At 42.3% G+C, this 9,941-nt stretch overlaps 1 pseudogene; it reads left to right on the forward strand.

The window, feature by feature from the left end:
• The first annotated feature begins 3,172 nt into the window (after positions 1-3,172).
• On the forward strand, positions 3,173-3,750 carry LOC139544666 (myosin light chain 4-like; annotated as a pseudogene).
• The last annotated feature ends 6,191 nt before the right edge of the window (positions 3,751-9,941 follow it).

The following is a 9,941-nucleotide window of genomic DNA, read 5'->3' on the forward strand; positions in this document are numbered from 1 at the left end:
CTCAACCACCAATGGCTCCTGGGCAGACAACCAGCAAGCCCTGCCAGCCACCCAGCCTGCCTTCATTCCTGGTCTTATCTCTGGGCTTAAGAGCTCTCTGTCCCTCCCCACTCTTCCTGCATTGGCCTGTTCATACACATAAGGGACACATGGGGAACGAATCACCAATGCTTGTCGTCAAGAGGGGGATGACTGTGGGGAGACAGGGCTTTTGGTATATATATGGGACTTTTTCAGATTGTATAACTGTTGCCTAAGTGCTCACAATATTACCGCATGACTACTCAGCAACAGATACTTCGGTCAGTTTGCAAGAGTGGTGTCTACCTCACACAGAACTAAGCTAAATCTGTGGTGTCCTCCCTGAAAAGGATGTACAGTGATAATGTTGACCGCAGCAGCCGTCATACCATATTTATGACATATGAATATGGTTACCATCTCAAAGAGAACAACTGTCACAGGTTTGTGAATACCGATGACACATTTCACCGCAGGACATACTAACTCCACACAGGTAAGTAGACAGGGGGATAGATATTGCATTCTGGTATTTTATCTGGTGTTATACAGCCAGAGCTAGAACCACAGTACATTGTGTATACTTCATTTCCTATACAATAATTTCCGTTTGTTGTCTAAAGCCAAACTTGCACTGACTGAACAATGAAATCAATGTCTATGGATGAAGTGAAAGTAGGTAATGGTTAAGGTTTGGGATAGGTTTTTAAAATGATTGCCTAGCACTGGGATTGAACTTGTGATCTTCAGAGCCATAGCTCATGGTTTAAGGCCTTCCTCCATCCCCATCCACAACACCCTAATAAGTCACAAGCCTATTAGATGGTATGCCCCTAGAATTACTCTTGACAGAGGACACTTTTCAGAAGGTCGCCTTAATTGTCATATATTGATTAATCGTAATTCAGGAAATTATTGGTGGGCAAAATGGAAGTGATTATTAGCGGCAAATCTATCCCCATCCAAGTGAACAGGTTAGCAAATGAGATTTGACACACTGAACTACAATTTTCTCAATTTAAATCGCTTCATAAATGATGGATGTAGCTAGACAGTTCTGTGAATATTTTTCAGAGAATTTATGTTCCATTCTGCCTTTTCTAAATGCATATGGCCAATCTCTCTCTCTCTCTCTCTCTCTATCACTCTCACTCTCACTCTCACTCTCACTCTCACTCTCACTCACACACACACACACACTAAAAGAGGACAAACGAGCTGTCAGGCCTGCTGGCCATGTGACCTCTAAGGTAAGGAAAAGGGAGATAATGATCTTAAGCATAGCCAAACACACACACACACACACACACTGAAAGTGTCCCTACTTCACAGTGAAGGATTGAGTGGGACTTGCATGGTCAATAGACTAGGGTAAATGGATAATGCGATCATGCCATGCCATGCTTTGGCTGCCTCTCAACTGAGATGATGAATTGCATTGTGTGTGTAAAATGAATGTAGCCGTGATAGATTAAAATTGGGGTGCAGTATGGTCCATCCTAAACATGCCCTCACTCCCGTAAATTAAATGGATTTTGGTTGATTAATTTATCAACGTTCAATTACGGGAAATTATTGAGGAGCAGAAGCCTAAATGAATACAGCAGAAACCTAAGCTGAGGGTCATTTTATTTATTTAATGGGCATACATACTATAACTGCACTAGTTACTTGACCTTGTAACCCTGACTACCACAGAGTATGATCAAGAGAAGACATACAGTATATGCACACACACACATAGCACACAAGTACTATGATTGTGTTTGTGTACAACTGTGTGTAGACTTCTATGTAGTCGAGCATTTCTTTTATCAGAGCCTTTTGTCATTAAACATAATACTCTTGTTTCAAGCCATAGGCTCCTTTGGTCATAACCTTTGCTAGTGGGACTGAGGTTTATAAAATGTTATATTTCATTGTTTTCTTTCAACCAGTGCTTTGTCCATTATTACATTGGATGCTACAGAAGATGTGCTTGACTGAGCATTGATTAACCTCTGCATTGGAAGGGAGATTCATGAGGCTTAATGCCTTTTAATGCATTTCCATCAAGCCTTATCATCTCATTCACTCGGCACATCGAGTCATTTAAATGAAAACAAAGATGGAGGCTTTTCATCATTAGGAAATAAATATGTATGACGGCACTAAGTTGAAGAGCGCTACAAAGTATGTTCAATAACATAAAACCGGATTTGACTGCATCCGCAGTTTGCTTTCCCTGGGCATTGGAAAGTATTTTATATACTATTTTGAGGAAAAGGAACAGGGTTTCTTCTGTTTTGAATAAAATATTTGAAGTAGATATCTTGACGTCAGTTGATTATACATGTTTTCTACACATGCAATGTATTAGCGGGACTATAAACATGTAATAAACACCAGCATGTATAATAACTTTCAACAGTCAGATATTCTTTTAAAGGGAGAACATAAAATAAATCAGTCATTCTATCACTTTAAACTGCCCATCAAAGCAAAGAGCCAAACAGGTGCACTAGAGACACTAATCCAACAAATATGGATTGTACACTGGAATTGATTTCAGAAACATATACAGCAGAACCTTGGCATAGCCCATGCTAAAGTAAATAGATGTCAAAATGAGCGTATTCTCCGTGAGCCAAAGGTATAACCAAATTTCATATACAAACATTCCTTTTTTACTTCAGTAAATTTGATTAAAAACTGACCATTGCTCTGTCATAGAAACATCTCATAGGATAGGTTTTTCAGTTTTAATGAACAGACAAAAAAGTCAATTGTCAAAAAAGCTATTTTGTTCAATGTTCTCATTCAGTAATAATACATTGTCTGTGTGTCCTAATTCCTGCCTGCACCCATCAGTGAGGCAGAACATTTTGGGATAATGTAGCTGGACACTGGTTAATGACAGTGGAGAGCCCTGTCGGCTTGATGATAGCAGCTGAGAACAATACCTAATTGTTACGCCACAGACAGGAGGATCTATTTCAGGTTTCTTCCTTTTATAGTGTGCCATAGGACCTTATTTATCGGCCCCATCTCCCCTCCCAGGCGAAGTACATATAAAAGCTTCAGGAGAGCCTTTGACCATTTGTGCTTAGAAATAGCCTCCTCCCTCCCTTCACACTCTCGCTCACCTTGGAACCCCCCCACATTCAGCACCATGACCCCCAAAAAGGTGGAAGCCAAGAAAACTGAGCCCAAAAAGGCAGAGCCCGCCAAGGAGGAAGCACCTGCTGCCAAGCCCATGCCGACCCCTGAACCCGTGGTCGAAGGCCCCAAGGAGCCCGACTTTGACCCCAATAGCATCCCCCTCGAATACAGCGCCGACCAGATCGAGGAGTTCAAGGAGGCTCTCACCTTGTTCAACCGCACGCCCACGGGGGAGATGAAGATCACATTTGCCCAGTGTAGCAATGTGTTGTGGGCAACACCAACATCCTGAAGGTGTTTGGCAAGCCTCGGCCGGAAGACATGAGCAGCATGCTGGTGGACTTTGAGAACTTCCTGCCCATGCTGCAGCACATTTCCCACTCCAAGGACCAGGGTAACTTTGAGGACTTTGTCGAGGGCCTGCGGGTCTTTGACAAGCAGGGCAATGGCACTATCATGGGCACTGAGCTGTCACGTGCTGGCCACCCTGGGGGAGAGGATGAGGTGGACAGGCTGCTGGCGGGCCAAGAGGACGCCAACGGATGCGTCAACTATTCTTCCTTTGTCAAGCACATCTTGTCTGGGTGAGCTGGATTTTTTTACCAGAAGGACTTTAATGATTCTCTATTATTTCCTCTCTTCTGGAGCCCACACCTGTCTCACAAATAACCCTGCCACTTTAGAGGTGAGCATGCATTCAATGTATTGTCCGTTTGTTGTCTAAAGCAGCTGGCAACAGTCAAGCAACAAATGTTGACTTGAGATTGAATATTGTATTTCCCTTGAATAAAAAATGTACAGTGACAAAGAAACGTTATTTATAGAGAAATGCTAATAAGATACTGAAGGCATGGAAATGACAAATGCCATAAATAAACCACAAATATAAATGTCAAAGATCATTTAATAATTTTCTTTCTCAAAATCAAAGTCTGCCTGCAAAACACTTTTACTTGATACAGAATTGTATGTTTTTACTGATGCAATATTAATGGTAACTTTCTACTACAGTCTAGAGACAGACACTGTTTTTGCTTCAATTTCCATATTTCCAAGTATTTCAGAGCTAAGAAGAAGACAGGAATCATCAAATGACTCTTCCAATTGCCTCCACTTTCAGGTCTAATACCTGAACTTTATTGTGTCATGAGATGGAGGAACAGAATTCTCAGCCATGGAGGAATCAAGGGGATTTGGCAACATTTGACAAATTTGACAATGGAACAGATTCTACATTTACCTGCAGAGTCAGATTGGATACACAGCACGGAAATCTCTACATGATAATGCGTCAGTAGGAATGAAAGAGGTGTTTCAGTGTAATCTATGTCTGGGCGGGCTCAAGAGACCCAACCCCCCCTGCAGTGACAGAGCTGTCTGGCTGAGTGCTGGTTTCAGTTGGGGGGCAGCTGCAGTGAAACTATAAAAACACCCACATACAGTATGGACAGGTATGCATGCACACACATATGCATGCACGTACGCAAACGCATCCACACACCCAAGCCACCACCCTTCCCCATCAGACAGATGCCCTGAGGCCTGCCTCTCTGATCCCCAGTGCTGAGCAGACAGTGGGCTTAACGTTGGCTTACCAGGCTGTAAACACACATTTTACATTCACCAATACAACCACTACATGGGGAGCATGATCCTGTCCTGGGTGGCTTAGCAGGTGGCCAAGGTAAATCTGATTTCTTGGAAAATCAAAGTTTAAAAGGTCTTGGCAGATTTCTCAAAAATATCTTAGCTAAAGAGAAGTGGAACAGTATTACTGCTGTTTTGTCAGAAATAGAAGTCTATTCAGATTTTAAATCTGAATGATGAACAAAATTATAAAGTGTCAAGAAGTAGTTTCAGTGAGTTATAGAGGTTAAAGATTGGGAAGGTATGTATTTCAGAGACCATTATATTTGTGAATAATTTTAGCCATGAATGATTTAGATTACAATTATGAAATACATTATAGACAATATATTGTGAAAGGTTTATCTAATCATTTTAGAATGCCAAGACTAAGCACCCAGGGTTTCAAATAATTCACATTTCTTTATGGCAATTGAAGGTCCAAATCACATATTAAGTATTCAATAGTGAACATGTTATCTAACCAAAGTTTGACAAATGACCAGATAAATTATATTAGTTCCGAAGGAGCTCAAAACTTTGTAGATTTCTAAAGCTTTAGTGATATTGACATGGATAAATCAGCCCCATTATTTACCTGCTCCCTTGCCTTGAGAAAGTGTAGATTTGTTTGTTTCCATGGAAACTATGAAAAGGAACATTCTATCTGACTCCTCCGGTATTTGAGAGAAAGCCGTCTGGCCGACGGAAATCAGTCTTTCTACGCCAGCTTTATCTCCCTCCATATCAAAGAATCTATTTACAATTGAGTAAACTCTGTATTTAATGGCAACAGAAGGTGTATATGTTATTGCATGTCATTATGAAGTTTGATGAAAGCCCCCATGAAAGCCATAATTTCCTTCATAACGTGTTATTCAAAGGTCTCTCTCTCTCTCTCTCTCTCTCTCTCTCTCTCTCTCTCTCTCTCTCTCTCTCTCTCTCTCTCTCTCTCTCTCTCTCTCTCTCTCTCTCTCTCTCTCTCTCTCTCTCTCTCTCTCTCTCTCTCTCTCTCTCTCTCTCTCTCTCTCTCTCTCTCATCTCTCGATCTTCTCTCTCTCTCTCTCTCTCTCTCTCTCTCTCTCTCTCTCTCTTATATACTACCGTTCAAAGGTTTGGGGTCACTTAGAAAATGTCCATTAAAATAACATCGAATTGATCAGAAATACAGTGTAGACATTGTTGATGTTGTTGTAAATTACTATTATAGCTGGAAACGGTAGATTTGTTTATGGAATATCTACATAGGCGTACAGAGGCCCATTATCAGCAACCATCATTCCTGTGTTCCAATGGCAAGTTGTGTTAGCTAATCCAAGTTTATCCTTTTAAAAGGCTAATTGATCATTAGAAAACCCTTTAGCAATTATGTTAGCACATCTGCAAACTGTTGTTCTGATTAAAGAAGCAATACAACTGGCCTTCTTTAGTCTAGTTGAGTATCTGGAGCATCAGCATTTGTGGGTTCGATTACAGGCTCAAAATGGCTCGAAACAAATAACTTTCTTCTGAAACTCGTCAGTATATTCTTGATCTGAGAAATAAGGCTATTCCATGCAAGAAATTGCCAAAATATTTTTGAACATGCCTGAGCCAAAGCACATTTGGTGGCAGCAAGCCTTGTAGACAAGGCTAAAGAGGACACCCAGGTTAACACTCAAAATTAGATTTTTTTTTGACACTACAGCCAGTCTTCAGAACAGCCTTAGAAGGAAGCTAAACATCACAGCCACATATCCACTCATCGCATTGCGCACGAAGTTGACTCTCAAGTGTTAAATGGACACAGGGAAAGTCATTTTGGGAGGTTTTGAAGACTAAGGTAGAACATTTTGTTACCTTTACCTTCACAGCACAGAACATGTTTGTAATCTGAATATGTGCTTCATATTATCACATCTGCAAGAGGCATATTCTCATATGTGTGTTCTGCTGTAGCCTACATTGATTTATTTTATTTGAAGTTATATTCCGATGTTGTGATATTTTTAATACTGCCATATTGATGTCTTAAATTATTTTAAATTCGGATCTTGTAAGCCCCACAGCTGAGTGTGTGTGCATATGGCTGGTGTTCTGCCATATGTAATGCTGTACATTGACATCTAGAAAATTAGGTTATAAGAAATTCGGACTTAAGAAATTCGGACTGCAGCATTGAAGGTTCCCACAGTGGCCTACAATATTCTTAAATGGAATAAGTTTGGAACCAGCAAGACTCTTCCTAGAGCTGGCCACTCGGCCAAACTGAGCAATTGGGGGAGAAGGGCCTTGGTCAGGGAGGTGACCAAGAACCCAATGGTCACTCTGAAAGAGCTCCAGAGTTCCTCTGTGGAGACGGGAGAACCTTCCAGAAGGACATCCATCTCCGCAGCACTCCACAAATCAGGCCTTTATGGTAGTGGTCAGATGGAAGCCACTCCTCAGTAAAAGGAACATGACAGCCCAATTGGAGTTTGCCAAAATGCACCTAAAGGACTCTCAGACTATGAGAAAGAAGATTCTCTGGTCTGATTGAACCAAGATTGAACTCCTTGGCCTGAATGCCAAGCGTCACATCTGAAGGAAATCTGGCCCCATCCCTACGGTGAAGCATGGTGGTGGCAACATAATGCTGTGGGAATGTTTTTCAGCAGCAGGGACTTGGAGACTAGTCAGGATCGAGGGAAAGATGAACGGAGCAACGTACAGAGAGATCCTTGATGAAAACCTGCTCCAGAGTGGTAAGGACTTCCGACCGGGACGAAGGTTCACCTTCCAACCGGACAACGACCCTAAGCACACAGCCAAGACAACGCAGGAGTGGCCTCGGGACAAGTCTCTGAATGTCCTTGAGTGGCCCAGCCAGAGCCCGGACTTGAACCCAAACGAACATCTCCAGAGAGACCTGAAAATAGCTGTGCAGCGACGCTCCCCATCCAACCTAACGGAGCTTGAGAAGATCTGCAGAGAAGAATGGGATAAATTTCCCAAATACAGGTGTGCAAAATTTATAGCGTCATACCCAAGAAGACTCAAGGCTGTTATCGCTGCCAAAAGAGCTTCAACAAAGTACTGAGTAAATGTCCTGAATACTTATGTAAATGTCATATTTCCGTTTAAAACCTGTTTTTGCTTTGTCATTATGGGGTTTTGTGTGTAGATTGATGCAAAAAAAATAATTTAATCCATTTTAGAATAAGGCTGTAACGTAACAAAATGTGGAAAAACTCAAGGGGTCTGAAAACCTTCCGAATGCACTGCATATTCACACACACACACTATTTATAAAAAAGTATGTGGACACCCCTTCAAATTTGTGGATTCAGCTATGAATGCCACCTTTCCAACAAGTCAGTTCAACACATTTCTGCCCTGCTAGAGCTGCCCCAGTCAACTGTAAGTGCTGTTATTGTGAAGTGGAAATGTCTAGGAGCAACAATGGCTCAACCGCAAAGTGGTAGGCCACACAAGCTCAAAGAACGGGACAGTCGAGTGCTGAAGCGCATTGGTTGCATCACTCACTCCCGAGTTCTTAACTGTCTCTGGAAGCAACGTCAGCACAATAACTGCTCGTTGGGAGCTTCATGAAATGGGTTTCCATGGCCGAACAGCCGCACACAAGCCTAAGATCACCATGCGCAATGCCAAGCGTTGGCTGGAGTGGTGTAAAGCTCGCCTCCATTGGATTCTGGAGCAGTGGAAATGCGTTCTCTGGAGTGATAAATTACGCTTCACCATCTGGCAGTCCGACAGACTAATCTGGATTTGGTGGAAGGCAAGAGAACACTACCTGCCCGAATGCATAGTGCTACCTGTACATTTTGGTGAAGGAGGAACAATGGTCTGGGTAGGTTTTTCATGCATAACAGAGATCTCTGTTATGCTGGGATCTGCGGGATGCTGGCTTCACTGAAATCAAAGTTTACTAGTCTAATTCCTGCCCCTGGGCTGTGTGGATGGGCAGAACTGGTCTAATTCCTGCCCCTGGGCTGTGTGGATGGGCAGAAATGGTCTAATTCCTGCCCCTGGGCTGTGTGGATGGGCAGAAATGGTCTAATTCCTGCTCCTGGGCTGTGTGATGTGCAGAAATGGTCTAATTCCTGCCCCTGTGCTGTGTGGATTGGCAGAAATGGTCTGGTAGCAGCATTCTGTCACAGTTCTATCCCCATGCCCTGATCATCATAACCCCCAGCAGAAAAGCTGCACTGATGAGATATGCATGGTGTTTGGTGATGTGAATGTGGGCTCCCTTTCCTGGGAATTTGGTGTCTACATGTACTGTTGTGCTGCATGTGGTGCAGCTTACTCTGACATCATTAAAATCTGAAACTCTGGCGGAGCGCACACAGTGTGACTCTGATTTAACAAGCTTGGGTAGCAATGTGCAATCGGAGATCTTCTTTTCTACTGGTGAGGTGTGCAGTGTGATGCAAGTTTTATCTTGTAATTATACAATACTAATTTAAGACATACTCTTTGTAACCGTTAGTCTTTATTTATCAGACATATATCTTTCAGTGCCAGTATTACTCTGATGCTAAGCTGTACAGAGCAGCAGAGTGGTCACAATGACAATCTTGTGCAGCAGAGAGGACCTTACAGTAGCGGTGCGTGGGTAAAATCACTGGGGAATCCAAGCCAAGCCAATACAATAGCCATATTACAACCTATGTTGTGATATTTGCTCTATGCACCACCGTGATATTCAATAAGGCTGTGAGAACAAAAAGACAACTGTCACTCAGTGGTGGAATAAATTCAACTACACATACATTTGTTTCATTACAAAACCGAAGAGCCACATCTTTCCGGTGAAGTCGACAAAGCAAATATTGCATGTAACAAACAGTTAATATGACCTGCAAGGTCAAGCAAGTTCATGTTTTCAACAGTTTACTAAACAACTACTGTTTTGGAACCACAGAGTTACCGCTAGTCAGCACAAAGACAACGGGAGCACTGCCTCCGCTATTCCACCACCATTTCATTATCAAATCAACAAGGTTATATATGCTTAGTTTAATACACTGAAAACAAACTTAAAGATCCCAAAAACAATTTAGTTGCTAAACATCCTGTGGCTGTCCATGGCACTGATTTCTGTGTGTGTGTGTGTGTGTGTGTGTGTGTGTGTGTGTGTGTGTGTGTGTGTGTGTGTGTGTGTGTGTGTG

This window comes from Salvelinus alpinus, chromosome 18, assembly GCF_045679555.1.
Source record: "Salvelinus alpinus chromosome 18, SLU_Salpinus.1, whole genome shotgun sequence".
In the NCBI taxonomy this organism is placed as follows: domain Eukaryota; kingdom Metazoa; phylum Chordata; class Actinopteri; order Salmoniformes; family Salmonidae; genus Salvelinus; species Salvelinus alpinus.